The sequence below is a fragment of the Moschus berezovskii genome, chromosome 16, assembly GCF_049115385.1.
Source record: "Moschus berezovskii isolate FMDL1 chromosome 16, NW_MosBer_1.0, whole genome shotgun sequence".
NCBI lineage: Eukaryota > Metazoa > Chordata > Mammalia > Artiodactyla > Moschidae > Moschus > Moschus berezovskii.
Genome location: NC_142475.1, coordinates 48,014,676 through 48,031,051, shown reverse-complemented (window position 1 = coordinate 48,031,051; position 16,376 = coordinate 48,014,676). Strand labels below are relative to the sequence as shown.

Sequence of the window (16,376 nt, the reverse complement as noted above, 5' to 3'; positions counted from 1 at the left end):
CAAATAGAGTCAAAAGAGAGTGACAGCCACACACGCACCGAGGACTTGCTTTTCTCACTGGATCATAAAGGAACGCTACGCAGGTAACTGATAATAAGGATTTTTGTTTTTTCTTGACAGTCTGCTTTAACCAAGATCTGACTGAAAGTTTTCATTGGTTCACAAATTCGGCCATATAAATACAGAAGAGACAGAAAAAAAAAGTCTCTCTTGGTGGAGGTGCTATATTCTGAGGCAAATAGTGAATTATTCATCTATTCTCCATTTCCACGGGCATGAGAGGGACTTGTGACACAAGTCACCAGTGGGGAGCATGTGCTGCGTGTATGGAAGACCACCTCGCACAGCACAGCACAGTGCTGTATCTCCGCACCACAGCCAGTTCTGGTGCAGCTTCAAGGGTCCCCTGTTAAACGCTTTCAAACGAGGTGGATGATTTCTTCCTTCTCCCCCTCACCCCTGCTTTTTCTTTTCCTGCTTTCTCCTTAGTCACTCCTTCCTTTCATAATATTACTTGCCCTGGTGAGCAAGAGGGTATGTCATAGTAGCCAGTCTAAGAGAAGAGGGGAAATATCATTAGAAGCAAAAAAAAAAAAAAAAGTCATCTTTCCTTAAAGCCTCACAGGCTGCAGCAATAATTTATAACAAAGGAAAAACATGTTCGACACCTGCCCTGATGTCTTTCACTTCCTTCTCACTCTTGTTTCTTTTGTAGCTGTGGATGAATTCATTTCATTCAACAAGTACTTATTCAGAACAGTGTCATGTAAGGCACTAAGTCAGACAGTGGGGACACAAAAATGGACAGGAGAAAAAAAATCCCTGTCCTCTAGGGGCCCATCATCAACAAGGGCAAAGAGAGAAGTAAGCAAAATGTATATGATCAGAAATGCCTTCTCAAGATGGGCTGTTAGGACGAAGAGAGTCAGTGCCTAACTTTGAATGGGGAGGGCCAGGGAAGGCTTCAGAGGACAGTAGGACAAGCAGGACTCTATCCAGTGTGTGAGGAAGGGGAGAAAAAGGTATAGCAGGGGAGCGTGACAACACATTTCTTACTCAAGATCCAATGAAATCCGCATGATCACAGCCGAAAGGTATTAATGCCAAAAAGAAGATGGTGGGAGAAGAGGCTGCAGAGGTGTGCATGGATCAGGCTAGGATGAGCCCTGTCTGCAGAGCTAAGGAGGCTGAAATTCATCCTGTGGGGAATAAGGAACCCATGAAAGGTTCTGAGCAGTTGAAGAGATGATTGTTTTTCTAAAAGAGAAAAATTTCCATAGTGAGGAACTTCAAGAAATGATACTACGTGGGGAAGAATAGTCAGAAAATTGTAGCAATAAATCAGTGAGGAATGATGAGACTACACATAAAGAAAGATACCTACATTTATGTCTAAAAACACAGCCTACAAATAAACCCTCATACATGGTAGAATGGTTTCTGACACAGGTGCCAAGAGTCAATGGGGCCTTCATATTTGTCATTTCAACAAATGGTTCCGGGAAAACTGGATATCCACATGCAAAAATAATGATGGTGGACTCTACTTTGAAAAGTGAAAGTCGCTCAGTTGTGTCTGACTCTTTGCGACCCCACGGACTATAGAGTCCACGGAAATCTCTAGGCCAGAATACTGGAGTGAGTAGCCTTTCCCTTCTCCAGGGAATCCTCCCAACTCAGGGATCAAACCCAGTTCTCCCGCATTGCAGGAGGCTTCTTTACCAGCTGAGCCACAGGGAAGCTGGAGAACACTGGAGTCGGTAGCCTATCCCTTCTCCAGGGGATCTTCCCAACCCAGGAATCAAACCGAGGTCTCCTGCATTGCAGGTGGATCCTTTACCAAGAGCTATCAGGGAAGCCATGTTTACCTTACATATACAAAAATTAACTCAAAGCAGATCAAAGACCTAAACATAACAGCTAAAACAATAAAATTCTTACAAGAAAACAGAGGGGGGAAGTTTCATGATGCTGGATTTGGTAATGATTTCTTAGATATGACATCAAAAGCACACGGAACAAGAGGAAAAAATAGGTAAGTTGGCTTTTATTAAAATAAAGAACTTCTGAGCATCAAAGGATACCATCAACAGAATGAAAAGGCAATCTATGGAATAGGGAAAAACATTTGGAAATCATATCTATTTGATAAGGGATTGATACCCAGTATAAAGAACTCCTATAACACAACCAAAAACCCAAACAATTTGATATAAAAAAATAGTAAAAGAAATTGAAGACACTTCTCCAAAGATATACAAATAGCCAAAAAGTACATGAAAAGATGCTCCAACACCACTGGTCATTACGGAAATGCAAATTAAAACTACAAGGAGATATCACTTTACACCCATTTAAATGGTCATTATAAAAAAAACTATGAAATAAATATTGCCAAGGAGAAATAATGCAGAAAATGGAACCCATGTGCATTGCTGGTGGCAGGTAAACTGGAAAACGGTATGTGATTCCTCCAAAAAAACTAAGCACAGAATTACCATGTAACTCAGCAATTCCACTTCTGGGTAAGAACCCGAAAGAACTGAAAGCAGAGACTTGAACAAGTATTTGTACTTCTATGTTCTTAACAACATTATTCACAATAGCCAAAAGGTGGAAGTAACCCAAATGTTTACTGACAGATGAATGTGGGGTGTGTATGTCTATACATACATACGAACAATGGAGTATTTTTCAGTTATAAAAAGTAAATTCTGACCTATGCTACAAGATGGATGAGTCCTGAAGACATCCTAAGTGCAATAAGTAAGTCACAAAAAAGATTAGAACCTCTTAAATGAGCTTTCTAGACCAGTCCAATGCATAGAGGCAGAAAGTACAATGGTAGTTGCCAGGAAATGGGGCCGGGGTGGGGTAAGGAATGGGGAGTTAAGTGTTCAGTAGGTATAGACTTTCAATTGTGGAAGATGAAAAAGTTCTGAAGATGGATATTGGTGATGGTTGTACGAAAACGTGCATGTACTTAACACCACAGACATGGACACTTAAACATGGGTACAATGGTACCTTTAGTATGTATATTTGACCAGAATTTTCCTAAAATTCTAATATAGCCATATTTTAGTTAGGCAAGGTCAAAAAATGTCCTCGTATTCAGAGTTTTGCTTATATCGCCTACTGCCTCAATGAAAGAGTGTTCTTTGTCAGCTGCCAAATCATCGTCACCTTCAGGCCTGGTGAAGCCACCTGCTGTGTGCCCAAGGCTTCAAGGGTTTTGTGTTAGTTTATTAGTAGTCCATTAAGTAAAATTACCCCCAAAGTTAGGAGTACTTTCTGCCAAACCTACAAAACAGAAGATAAAACCACACGTCAACTAAGCAAGAGAAGCTCAACGAAAAGGTCAGAGAACAATTTATTCATTATCTCAGAAGTGAGAGAACACAGAACAGGTTGGGTGTCTAACATCTTCCTTAAGCAGGCCATGAAGAGCACACACAGGTAACTCTCGATCATCCAAGCTAACAGAGGATTCCTCATTTATTTCTACTTTCCTGTGGAATAGAGTAATTGATATGTGCTAACTGAAAGGTAAAAACACTGGTACATGAAATGAAGACTGAGTCTCTCAAGGCTGGACCTTGGTATGGAATCTGTGAGGTTTAGTACATGTGTGCTCTAGTCGCCCTGGCTCGGCAGACCCTGCTAATGAATCATTTCTGAGCCTGAGTGCAGGCCTCTCCCTTCTTCGGACCTAGCACCCCCAGACAGTCGCTATAGTCGATAGGAATAGATGAATAGTAGGCCCCAGAGATGAAGCCGTGCTTGCCGTCCCAGTACCAGGGTACTCATGCTTAATGATCCCCAAGTGTGCAGGCATCGGGCCAGCCAGGTGTTTTTGTATGTGGCGTTCCAATGGTCCCTCCAAATACCATACGAGAGTGGCTTCATCTTCCCCTTTGAGAGATGAAAAAACTGAGGCTCGGTGAGGTTAAATAACTTATTCAGGGTTACACAATTGAAACATTGCAAAACACCACTTATTAATATTTAGTAGGTACAAATTATATGCCAGCCACTCTGACATGTATTATCTCTTTAATCCTTTCTATAGCCCTGTAACATAGGTATTAATTTATCCCTGTTTTACAACTAAGGAAAATGAGGCTTAGAGAGAGGTTTGGTAACCTAGAATCAGATTAGTAAGAACAAAATTTTAACCTCAGACCAGATGAATCCCACATCCCCTGTTTTTCCTCTCTGATACTTCTGGAAATAAAACTTCATGCTTAAGTTACACTATGCCAAGGCATTATGAGGGGTACAGAGACAACTGCTCAATACATTTACAGTATAAAAAAGGAAAAAGATACTATGCAAATCACTATACTGCCAATCATCTATTCCTCATTGAGGTCCTTACTATCTGAAGGCACTGTGGTTACAGTGGTGAAAGTGATAAAAATCCTTGCCCTCCTGACCTTAACAATCTAGAAAGGGCCAATAAACAAGATAAATGAGTAAAAAGATGCCACATGTGAGCTAGTGCTAAGTGCTAAGGAGGAAAAAGAATGGAGAGGGATGAGAAAAGAAGGGAAATTGAGGGCATTTCAGCTAGGGCAGCAAGGACCTTCCCGCTCGATCTTTAGACAGGTAGCATGCCTCCATCGCCGGGACAGCCAACACCACCCCTTCACCTTTCCAAACAGCCACTGGGTCTCTGGCCCTCCTGAGAGCCGTGGATACATGTTTGCCAAAAAGTTCGTTTGGGTTTTTCTGTAAGATATTCAGGAAAACCCAAATGAACTTTTTGGCCAACCCCAATATTGTCTCACCATTTTTCTTCAAGCCTGGTACAATTCAACTTCTGTCAGAAACTGAATTTTGTACTTTTTTCAAAACTTGGCTTTAATGACACTGCATGAACATGCTTCCAACCTCACCTCCCTGATCTACATTGAGTCTACTTCTCTCTGCCACCAAGCCAAACAGGCAAGCAAACAAAAATACCCAAAAAACCCTATGGCTGTTGTTTGAATAACAATCCTGGTTTTGCTTCTGGCTATAAAGGCACTCTACTGACAATGCAGTTCCTCTGATCACATCAGTAAAACTGGGATGCAATGGATACTTCCAGCCTCAGGACCCCACTCAGCTCCAGTGCCCAGCTTTCAGCCCTCCATCGACCTCTCTCCCAAATGTGAGGACCCCTCACCTCTCTGAGGAAACTCCTCTTCCTCTGTCTGCTGCTTTTCAGCATCTGTCACCCAGTAAGTTTTCTGTAACTATCCCTTCTCTGTCTTCAAGCCCAATCAATTTCCAATATCTACTTTTACAGTTTCTCTTGATCACATCTCCTTCTTTCCAATTCCTCTGCAAGACTCAGAACTTCCTCCTCTCTAAAGTAGGCTTCCCCAGGAACATCTCCAGGTATTCTCCCTTTCTCCACTTACCCCAGGATCAGTATCAAATTTTGGTGCTATAGTCCCTTCATGGTGAACTTGAAGGCAGAAGGCACCGTACACTAAGATCCTTAATTCATTGAGGACCAACTGCGGTGATGATAACCTTCTATCACAGTTCCTAACATGCAGCAGAGACTAAAAAGAAAAAAATTGTCAGTTTTCTTTCTTTTTCTCTTATTTCTTATTCTCTATGAAATCAAATAAGGATCTGGCATTTGGAGGCTTGTACAATCTACCCGGTTTTCCAGGTTTTCTGAGCAAATATTCCTCCAGCTCTGTGTCCTCAGTTCTGGCCAAGCTGGAGTACCCAGTGCTCTTAGACCTGACAATCATTCATGCATCTTGTCCCTTTCTGTTGAGAGTGAACTGACTGTTGCCATTCTCTGCCTATGTAAATCTTACTGATCCTCCAAAGGTTATTATCAATGGCCACCTCCTCCTGAAGTCACCCCTGAGCCCTTCATACAAGAAACCCTTTGCTATCTCTGTCCTAAGAAATCACCAACTACTCTGACAGCACCTTTCAGTCAATCTAGAAACATGTATTGATCATTTGGTATGTGCCAGGCAATGTATCAGAAACTGAGGACACAAATGTAAAACACTACTATATTCTTTGTATAGCCTGGTTATTAATGTTTATGTACTTAATTTACCCTAAGTATATTATAAACTTGAAAGAGGCCCAGCACTATGATTATAAGTTCTTTGATGTCAGAGTCTGTGTATTACTCATCTTTGTATTCTCCACAGCACTTATGATACCTTGGTATATAATGTAAGCTTAAATTGTTAAATTTGATAGCAACCATAACAATTTTGCAGTACTTCCAAAAAAAAAAAAAACCATTTTATTCCAGAGACAATTAAGGCGTTTATAGTGAAAAATTAAGTATTACTAAAACATGAGAGAAATTAGTATTATTCATAAAATTTTAGATGAAGAAATAAGTACTACATAGCATTAGGTGCATAATAGTTTACTACGATTTAAATACAAAGCTAGGATTAGAACGCTGTCTCAGACTATGCTCAAACTTCAAAGTCTAAAGAATATGTCAAAGAAACAAATAAATAAGGACAAGATAAACTCAGCAGAACCCTCAATCCTGTATTTTTATTGCGTGCTTCCGATTTTGTGTTGAGTGGAGACCTGCCATGTAAAAGTCTTATGACTGGGATAAACTATGCCATATGTAAATGAGAAATTAAAATACCAGAATAAAGAAAATATTCACTGCACTGTGTCCCTGATTCAGGTGTTAAACTCAAGACTTAGTAGTCAGAGGAATGAGCCAAATATAACGTGTGAGGAAAATCTGACAGAAGACACATACTCTAAGTCATCTCTTCATATTCAACACCTCTACCAAGAAAGAATTAGAACCACAGCCCCCTAATATCTAAATCAAAAGCAAACAGAAGTCAATTCTCCAGCAGCTTAGATGTTGTAAATATATGAATAACACTCAGAGAGTGGAAATAAATCTTTTTCTTTTTTTTTTAGGGGTCTTTTTTTTTTTTTAAACAATTGCCAAGACTGGAATCAAAGATAAATAGAAGGCACAACAGTTTTCCTCTGGTTTTGTGTTACTTAGATTTGGAAATTTTTTTGTTCTTTTTTCTTTTTTTTACAAATACAAATTAAACATGAAAAAAACTATTTCAAAAAAAATCTAACAGTTCAAGAAAAGCTTATCAGTTGCATTCTAGACATTTAGACCTATCTCACAATTTAAATTCCAATGTCAAAAACAGTATATTTTGGAACTGTTTTGTGATCATGTTTTAAAAGAAAACTCTACTAACACCTTTTATTCAGTTTTTAACCACATCAACGAGAATCAAAATTGTCAACTTTTCCAATGGCAATTTCTCCACACCAGAAGATAGTCATGACTCTCAAAGAGGAAAACAATTTGGGTTTCCCGGTCTTCAAAATGTTTATCAAATCCTGTAATTCTCACAGGCTTTTGAAACACATAGAAAGTAAGTAAGAAATAGTCCAATGAATGAAACATACCAAATGTCAGTAAGAAGCAAGACACATTCCTTTGGGGAAACTGTTAAAAAAAAAGCCAGTCTCTATATGCAAATAAAGCAAAGAAATTCAGTCTTTTTTTTTTTCTTCTTTAAAAATCCATTTTTCCTAAAATATCATTCCACAAAATTGGAAGTGAAGGACTAAAAGGTGGGGGGCAGGGGAGAGAAGGAGCACACACCATTAACACAAAAATTAAAATTGTACAATCTTAAGCAGTTTATGATAGACTAGGATCATATTCCAAGATACCAAGGTTGGCTGAAGAAATTCATCATTCTGTGGGAGCTAGTTTGTATTGCTGCCTGAAAACTGGTGAAAAGCAATTCACTGCCTTGGAGCAATGCTCCTGCCCACTCCAAATCCTGGTTTGTGCACCATGCCTCCACGAGGTGGGCCTCTCATGCCACCACCCAGCCCACCTCCAGGGCCTCCAGGTCCCCGCAGGCAGTTAACCCGGCGGTCCCCTTCACAGGCAGCTCGAGTCTTCTTTTCTTCCACATTCAGACGGACCTCTCCTCTGAACATGATGGGCCTGTTGCTAAGCACTTTCTGAACAGGCTCAGAATCATCAAACACGACAAACCCAAAATTGGGTAATTTCCCACCACTGTTAATATGCAGTTCCACCACATTCCCATAATTTTGAAAAAATTCTTTAAGCTCTGACTTATTCCAGTTACTGGGACAGCTGCACTGGGTGGAAGGTTCTTACTGGTCATAGATGCCCAAGAAAAGGTTCTCAAGTCCTCCTGCACTGTCTGGGCTATGTCTGCTGGTGCTGGAGAAGATCTCTTCTGAACATCCTCAGGAGCAGTTTCTTCCAATACTGGCTCAGACTCTTCCTCCTGGACTTCAGATACAGGTTCCTGTTCTGGTTCAGCAACAGGTTCTTCTAAATGTTCTTCTAAGTCATTGCTGACAGTTTGATCATAAAAAGTTCCAGAATCTTCAGGTACCACCTCAGGTGTCTACTGTCTTTCTTCAGGTTCCTCTACTTCTTCAGATTCCTCCTGAGGTTCAGTGATAAAGCCACCAAAGACTTCATCTTGGTATCTGAAGATATCATTGTGAACATAGAACTTATTTGCAACAGAGCCCTCAGGTGCAAGGACAAAGGTCTGCATGAATCTCCTCAGAGCCTGGTTGTTGTTAGAGAGCAAGCCCATCACCTGGACCACCACACCGTCATTCAGAGTAGCATGAGCATCAATGTGGCAGATCTTAGTGTGGCAATTGGTGAAGTTTTGTGACATCACTTTCCTATGGATTTCTTTCTGTCCATAGCCAGCATCTGCTGGCTTTCCATTTGAATCCAATCCCCTAAGGACTTAAGAAGAGTTCTTTCCATAAAAGCTGTGTAGCATGTCTGGGGCCTGGTTCAACAGTGTGTAATACTCTCTCATAAATTCCCGCCTGACCAGCAGGGGACTAGGCTTCTCTATAACCATTGCTTTGGTCAATTCAACCTCTTATAGTCTTGCAGACTCCCAAGGATTATATTCACACTATAAGCACTATATGGTTCCATTAAATTGGAAACTCCAGCTCAAGTCTCTCCTTTAAGCTCATCGCATCGGGGAGTTTCAGGAGTAAAGGGGAAACACACAAGTTTCACCGCACAACGCCTGGCACACAGTAAGGGCAAAGGAGGAAGGCCTCGGCTGGTGCGCGGGGAAAGCGAGCGGGAAAAGCTGACGATCCGGCCGCGCGGGGCCCCAGGCCCCAAGATCACCCTGGGGCCCGGGCCGCGGCAGCGGCTCGTTCTTGCCCCGCGAGGCTGTTGGGCGCAGCACGCGGACGTGGACGCGGCCACTGGAAATAAATCTTAACATTTCAAAAATATTTCTTGGCCCCAGTACTTCCAAGTAGGTAGAGTTTAATGAGGATTAAGGGCCTATTTACGCTTGGTGCTGAGGTAGACGCCATACCTAATCATTTGCTTTAAACAGAATAATGAGGAAAAAAATTTAATAGTTTAAATGTTCAACTTGAGAGTTAAGTATCACAAGCACCATTATATCACCAACTAAGAAAATGAATGAAAAGTACACTAACCCCTGTCTCCCACTTTTAAGATACAAAAGGCTATCAATTTGGCTCCATAAAAACATAACCAATATCACTTACTTTGATAGAAAAATTCATTCCTTAGATGCTTCTGGCTAAAAAATGATTAGCAACTACAAACATTTACACAGAGCCTAACAAAAGTGAAACAAATCACTATAATTATTGAAACATGAACTGGTGAATAGACATTCTACTGGGAAGAACCATACTATCTGAGTTCATATGATAGATAATGACAAAAATAAAACAGTATTTTACATAAAAGGTGAACTTCAAAGCTAACCCCATTGCTTGCTGACATGACAATATGCTGTAACAGAAAAGATGAAGAAATGATAAAAATCATGGGAAATGATCTCGTTTTAGAGTAAAAAGGTTAGGATATGGCAAATAGTGAATATGGTGATACACTGCAGTCCAATTTGAGTCTTAATTTAGTAAAACATATAAAGTTAAATTTAAAAAAAATTCGGTACACATAGCAGATACTAAGAAGTAATTACAGAAAAAGAAATTAGCCAGCACTTAAATATCAAAGCTTCAAATAAAGTGATCTTAAGAACAGTCAAATTTTATTAAGTGCTTAGTAAGTGCTAAGCCTGGTGCTAAGCCCTTTACACACATTATCTCATTTAATAACAACCCTAAGAATGAGACATTTATCTTTTCCCCATTTTAAACTTTAAGTGTCAGAGCTTGGATTCACACCCAGAATCTGACTTGGTTCTTTACCTATAACAGTAATATACATTGTATTAACATATGGTTCTTTAACCACACAGTAATATATACTGTATTAATTTTCATGTAAATTTAATGATCAAACACATACACAGGATAATTAACACGCCCAGTCCTCATGTAATATAGGTGGATTCATATGCATTGCTCTAATCTATGCATGTTGAAAGTACTTCTATATAGAGAAGCAAAGTACTGACAATTGGGTCTTAACATGGAAAAAAGAAACCAGGGTCACTCTTTTTGCAGTTCCTTGAGTCACAGCCCTGATATGGGCATGGCTGGGATGCCGCAGAAGACTGGTACATCCTGCCAGGCAAACGATGGTCTCTCCATGCACTGAACACGCAACTTTAATAGGCTTATACCAGCTTGGGGAGAGAGGAAGGACAGGAAGTCAGTGGATACAAGCACAATCTAGCTAAGACAGTGCATAGCAAATGTGGTAAAAGGGAAAGCCTGAGAAGGCTCCCTTAATTTCTGCCTCGATCTTAAAGAAACTATTTCTTTTTTATCTTTAAGGAAACGAAGCAGTGAGCAAGCAGAGAATGCATTCTCATATATATGGCACTGTCATTTTTAGGAAAAAGCCATATTTATGCCTCTTATTTTTTAAATCACAAGGTAGGCCTACAGTTTCTGCCACTAATTTCAGCATTTTCCTTTGGTTCTTAAAAAAAAAAAAAATCAAAGGTCAGTCAAATTCTTATTTGGCTCAATTATACATCTGTCTACCAAGGATTAGCTAAACGTTTGAAAATTTTTAATAGTTTATTAAAAATAATATAAAGATACACCTACATATCTACCTAGAAGTCAAACTGAACAACCCTAACAACTGAATCAAAATGTATTTGTTGACATTTTTAAATGGAATAAGGCAAAGGCAAAGTATACATTCCTCTGGCTCAAGATAAATATGTTCCTAAAATGTATATAAAATACTTTTCACCTATCAAACATGACTTTCCTATTAAATCATATGATTTAATATGCTTCCATGAGAAAGAAAAACCACACTGATGGGGTGAGCTAAAAATCTGTAGAAATGTGACCACATGCCTGAGCCTGTATTCCAACATGGCCTGAAAGTCATCAAGCTGAGTTCCATCGGTTTAAGTCGATTACTAGGAACAGTCAAAACCAGTCAAAAATGATCAGAACATGGCAGGAAAACAACAGGTGCTGACTCCTCTCCATTTTAACCAACAAACTCACATACCAGAGCCACCCAAACATAAATCATACTTCTCTCTTCCCTCAACAGAGCCCATTAATTAGGATCAGGACTGCATAATCAAGATGTACAAATTATATTTTAAAATGCATCATAAGAAAATTTAAGAGAAAATTAAAAATATTTCATGGAGGTATGATATTTATCCGAAGCTAATTCTTTATCTTTCAGATAATCTTAAGTATGAGTATAGCTGCAACATTTACTAAAGGGTTTTCTTAGGTTCAACTAAATATTCACACTCAGAACCATCAAAGCAACATCTGGCCCCAGTCTCCTGAGAAGGAGGTTACAGGACAGAACAGGGCTTGCCCAGCCAGGGAGCTTTAGACCAGGGGTTGGCTGGGCTCATACACCCCTCACTTCTACACGGGATGGGTATATGAGCTGTTTTTTTAGATGTTTCCTGCTCCATAGAAACCAGTATCTCTTTTAACAAGTTCACAGGCAAAGCTTCCAAAGTCCTGGTGAGGGAAATACTCCCAGGGAAATATCAGGGCTAGGGCTCCCCCATCTGGTATTGATATTTCATTTTTACTCCTATCCAAGATGCATTTAACCAATCAGGGGTTGTTTCTAGCGAATATAATGTTGCCTAGATTCATAGCTGATGTAGTCTTATCAGACTGCCAAAGGAACAGCTACAGCACTAACAAAAAGTTAAAAATGCCAACCCTGTACTTCCTTGGTGGTCCAGTGGTTAAGAAGCTGCCTGCCAATGCAGGGCACAAAGGTTTGATCCCTGGTCCGGGAAGATCCCACATGCTGCAGAGCAACTGAGCCCGTGTACCACAGCCACTGAGCCTGTGTGCCACAACCACTAAGCCCGTATGCCTAGAGCCCATGCGCTAGAGCAAGAGAAGCTACTGCTGTGAGAGGCCTGCACACCGCAACTAGAGAGTAGTTCCCACTCACAGCAACCAAAGAAAAGGCCGTGCAGCAGTGAAGACCCAGAAAAGCCAAAAATAAATAACAAAGTTGGATATTTTTTTAAATGCCAACCTAAAGTATCTCAACTATATCAATAACTATTAATCAATATAAAAAATATAACCCAATAGAAAAATGGGCAAAATATATCATAGGCAGTTCAAAAGAACCAAAATGACCAATGTATAATCTCAATAGTAATCAGAGAATATATATTAAAAGTAAAATGGAATACCATTCCACACCCTTAACACTGTCAAAAATTTAATCTTAAGTCACATATCCTACAAATTATTACTCCCCCCTCAAGTAATACCCCAGAGAAATTCTCACATTTATACAAGCTGACATTCACAAAAACATTTGCTGCTGGAATACTTACAGTTGTAAAACACTGGAAACAGCCTAACTGTTCATCAAGAGGAAAATGGACAGTCTGTGACATGTCATATAATGGAATACAGTACAATGAACTGACTGGCAAATACATGGACACGATCTCAAAGCAACATAATGTTATAGGAAAAAAAGCAAGGTGAAAAACAAAATGGGCAGTCTGGTATGTTTAATCAAGTTAAAAAAAATTTTATATTGGAGCACAGGTGATTAACAATCAGGTACATAGCAAAGTGGCTTCAAGTACATAGCAAAGTGATTCAGCTATACATATACATGTATCTTTCTTTACCCTCTGCCTCAGAGCTGGCAGGATCTTAGTTCCCCAACCAACTGAATTTGGGCCCTCGGCAGTGAGAGCACAGAGTCCTAACCACTAGAACACCAGGGAGTTCTTTCTCATCAAGTTTAAAATATACAAAAAGTGAAAGTGAAGTCGCTCAGTCGTCTCCGACTCCTTGCGACCCCGTGGACTGTTGCCTACCAGGCTCCTCCGTCCGTGGGATTCTCCAGGCAAGAGTACTGGAGTGGGTTGCCATTTCCTTCTCCAGGGATCTTCCCAACCCAGGGATCGAACCTGGGTCTCACGCATTGAAGGCAGGTGCTTTAACCTCTGAGCCACCTGGGAAGCCTCAAAAATATACAAAATGATGTCAAATATTATAAACAATTAAATACACAAAGAGTAAAAGTAAAAACAAAAATAAAAAGCATAGGTACAATAAAGAACAAATTCTGAATGGAGTTATCTCTGAGAAAAGAATGTTATAAGTAACCCAAAAAGTTCAAAACATGTGTTTTTTACCTGGTAAAGAGGAATAAACATTCAAAGTCCACATAAGATTTTATCTTTGCAGTTCTCAATCAGAACACACCATACAGATACTGGTTCTTTTTAAGACTGTCATTCTACTTTTAATTCTGTTTCTTGAACTGAATTTCTCTCTTTCAAACATCTACCAATTGACTTTTGGATGTCAGGACCTTGGTCCGGTTGGGATGCAGCATCCACTGTTTTAAACCAAGACTTCGCCTCTCTTCCTCTGGTCTTTCCATTTCCCCCCTAAATTCAACCTGGGCACCAGGAACAAAGCAATCAGCATACAATGTCACTTTGGTAATCTCACTCATCAGATCCCGAGATGTCAATCTCTGATGGCAGCCACTGCCTGGAGAATGAAAGGAAAGGCTTTTAACCCAGCATTTAAAGGTCTCCAAGCAGGCCTTCTCCTCCTCCTCTATACAAAGGGCTCTCTGGCTTTGCTTGTTCACTTTTCTTCCTTTTCGTTCAAGCTGTATGTCTTGCTGAGACCGCTACATGTTCATCACCTCTCTTCCAGTATCTAAATCTTAGCTATCTTTCAAGACTGGTCACAAGTTTTATCTCCCTACCCCTCCTAAGCCCCCTCCCTAATCAATGGGTCCTAATTTGGATTCATTCATCCATTCAAATACTGATTGGATGTCGGCATGGGGCAGGAGACATATCCCTGGGGGCGCTGGTGGGATACCTATGTATACTACAATGAATTAAAACCCCTTGGTCTTTTTGTTAATGTCTGTACATCAATCTTGACTATGCCATAAGCTTCTTAAAGGAATGGATTCATTTTTCCCCACACAGGAGCTAACATAGTACTTTGCTCTGGTTAAATTAATTTTGAAATGAAAAGGTTATATGATCTAATTTTTTCACCAAAAACAATTAATGCTTATCCCTGAAGCTTTGAATAATGACAACATTTTCTTGAGAAATATATTTCTACCCAACAAGATTAATGGACTTGGAGTCAGAAGGTCTTGTTTTAACTTAGGCTCCACTATATTACCTCTGGCCATAATTCTCATTAGTCTCCATAAAATGAAAATATTCACACCTGTCTGAAGTGTTATGAAGAATGAGTAAATTAGGAAAAGACATGTCATTATGTAAGGAAGAGTCTAGGCTTCCCAGGTGGTGCTAGTGGTAAAGAACTCACCTGCCAATGTAGGAGACACAGGAGACACGGGTTCAATCCCAGGGTTGGGAAGATCCCCTGGAAGAGGGCATGGCAACCCATTCCAGTATTCTTGCCTGGAGAATCCCATGGACAGAGGAGCCTGGCAGGCTACAGTCCAAAGAGTAGCAAGAAGTCGGACAGGATTGAGTGCACATAGTTGACTTACAATATTATATTAGTTTTGGGAGTGCAACATAGTGATTCAACATTTTTATAGCTTATACTTCATTTAAAGTTATTATAAAATAATAGCTATATTCCTTGTGCGGTATTAATATACGCTTGTTGCTTATTTATTTTCTACACAGTAGCTTGTATTTCTTCATCCCATACCCCTGTCTTGCCCCTCCCCCCTTTGCTCGTCACACTGGTAACCTGTGGTTTGTTCTCTGTGTGAGACGGTTTCTGATTTGCTATCTTCATTTGCTTCTTTTACTTTTTAGATTGAAATGACAGCATGCACACATGCAAGAAAGAGTCTAGTGTTTATCACTTAGTTCAATAACTATCAGGCTATTCTTAACAGATGCCAACATCCTCACCTCCCACAAGAAGTGTTTATAAAAATTAATTCCCTTTCTGCCAGGCGAGAGAGATGACATCTTTGACCAACATATGAAAGAAAAGAGGTCCTACAAAACCAGCCAATTAAAATATTTTAATTAGACGCTAAGCAATAATCTCAAGGTTATAAAAGTATTCTATATTTAAAATATCTTTATCATTCTATTTATCACATAAAGTTAAGTACAAACAGTAAATATTTATTACTCTTGTAAAGGACCAATGTAAATGGTGCTTGGAAAAGAATAGAGAACAAGAAAATTGCTCTTTAGAATAAACATGAATGCTCTTAGAATAAACTCAATAAACTTTTTACTTTCCTTTACATAAAATCATTTTCTGTTTGACTTCCTGCATGAAGTAGGAAACACAGAAATCCATTAATGACTGAGTGGTTTACCTACCTGGTTCCTCAGAAGAATTATTAACCTCTGCTATATATCCTTGCTGCTCCTGCTTGGTAGAGCTGCCCAGACGAGAAGCAGCATTCAAGGAAATCAGTTTCTACAATTTGGAGTCTGCTCTTGTGATTTTCACTTGGAGCCCATTCTTGGAACCATCATCTCTCTGTCCTGACTGTCTTAAGATTCAAGGTCCCCCTCCCCACTTTAGTAGTGCCCCAGACCCACTACATCTCTATTTTAGCTACACTAACCCCTGAAATGGAGAAGGAAATTTTAGCAACCCACTCCAATGTTCTTGTCTGGAGAATCCCAGGGACGGGGGAGCCTGGTGGGCTGCCATCTATGGGGTCGCACAGAGTCGGACACGACTGAAGTGACTTAGCAGCAGCAACAGCAACCCCTGAAAGCTCATTTCTGGCAGACCATTTAGCCTATAGCATATCCTCTAAATTTACTGACACTCAGGACAGTGACTTTTACATGATATGGCAGCAAACAGAAATCTGCACATTCAGTTTGTTGTCAAAGTCTTACATGAGTCATAGTTTGACTATTTTTTCCTAGATC

At 39.8% G+C, this 16,376-nt stretch overlaps 1 protein-coding gene and 1 pseudogene across 11 annotated transcripts in view; both read right to left on the bottom strand.

Moving 5' to 3' along the window:
• Positions 1 to 16,376, bottom strand: part of NCOA2 (nuclear receptor coactivator 2) — a 295,183-nt gene that overhangs the window by 136,855 nt on the left and 141,952 nt on the right. For 2 of the 11 annotated variants that reach the window (XM_055431639.2, XM_088844806.1), the window contains exon 3: positions 5,412 to 5,558. The exons of the other annotated variants lie outside the window; for them this stretch is intronic. The gene's annotated coding sequence lies outside the window, so the exon portion shown is untranslated. The remainder of the gene's footprint in view (positions 1 to 5,411; positions 5,559 to 16,376) is intronic. 11 annotated transcript variants of the gene reach the window in all.
• LOC129559848 (ras GTPase-activating protein-binding protein 1 pseudogene) lies at positions 5,565 to 14,810 on the bottom strand (annotated as a pseudogene).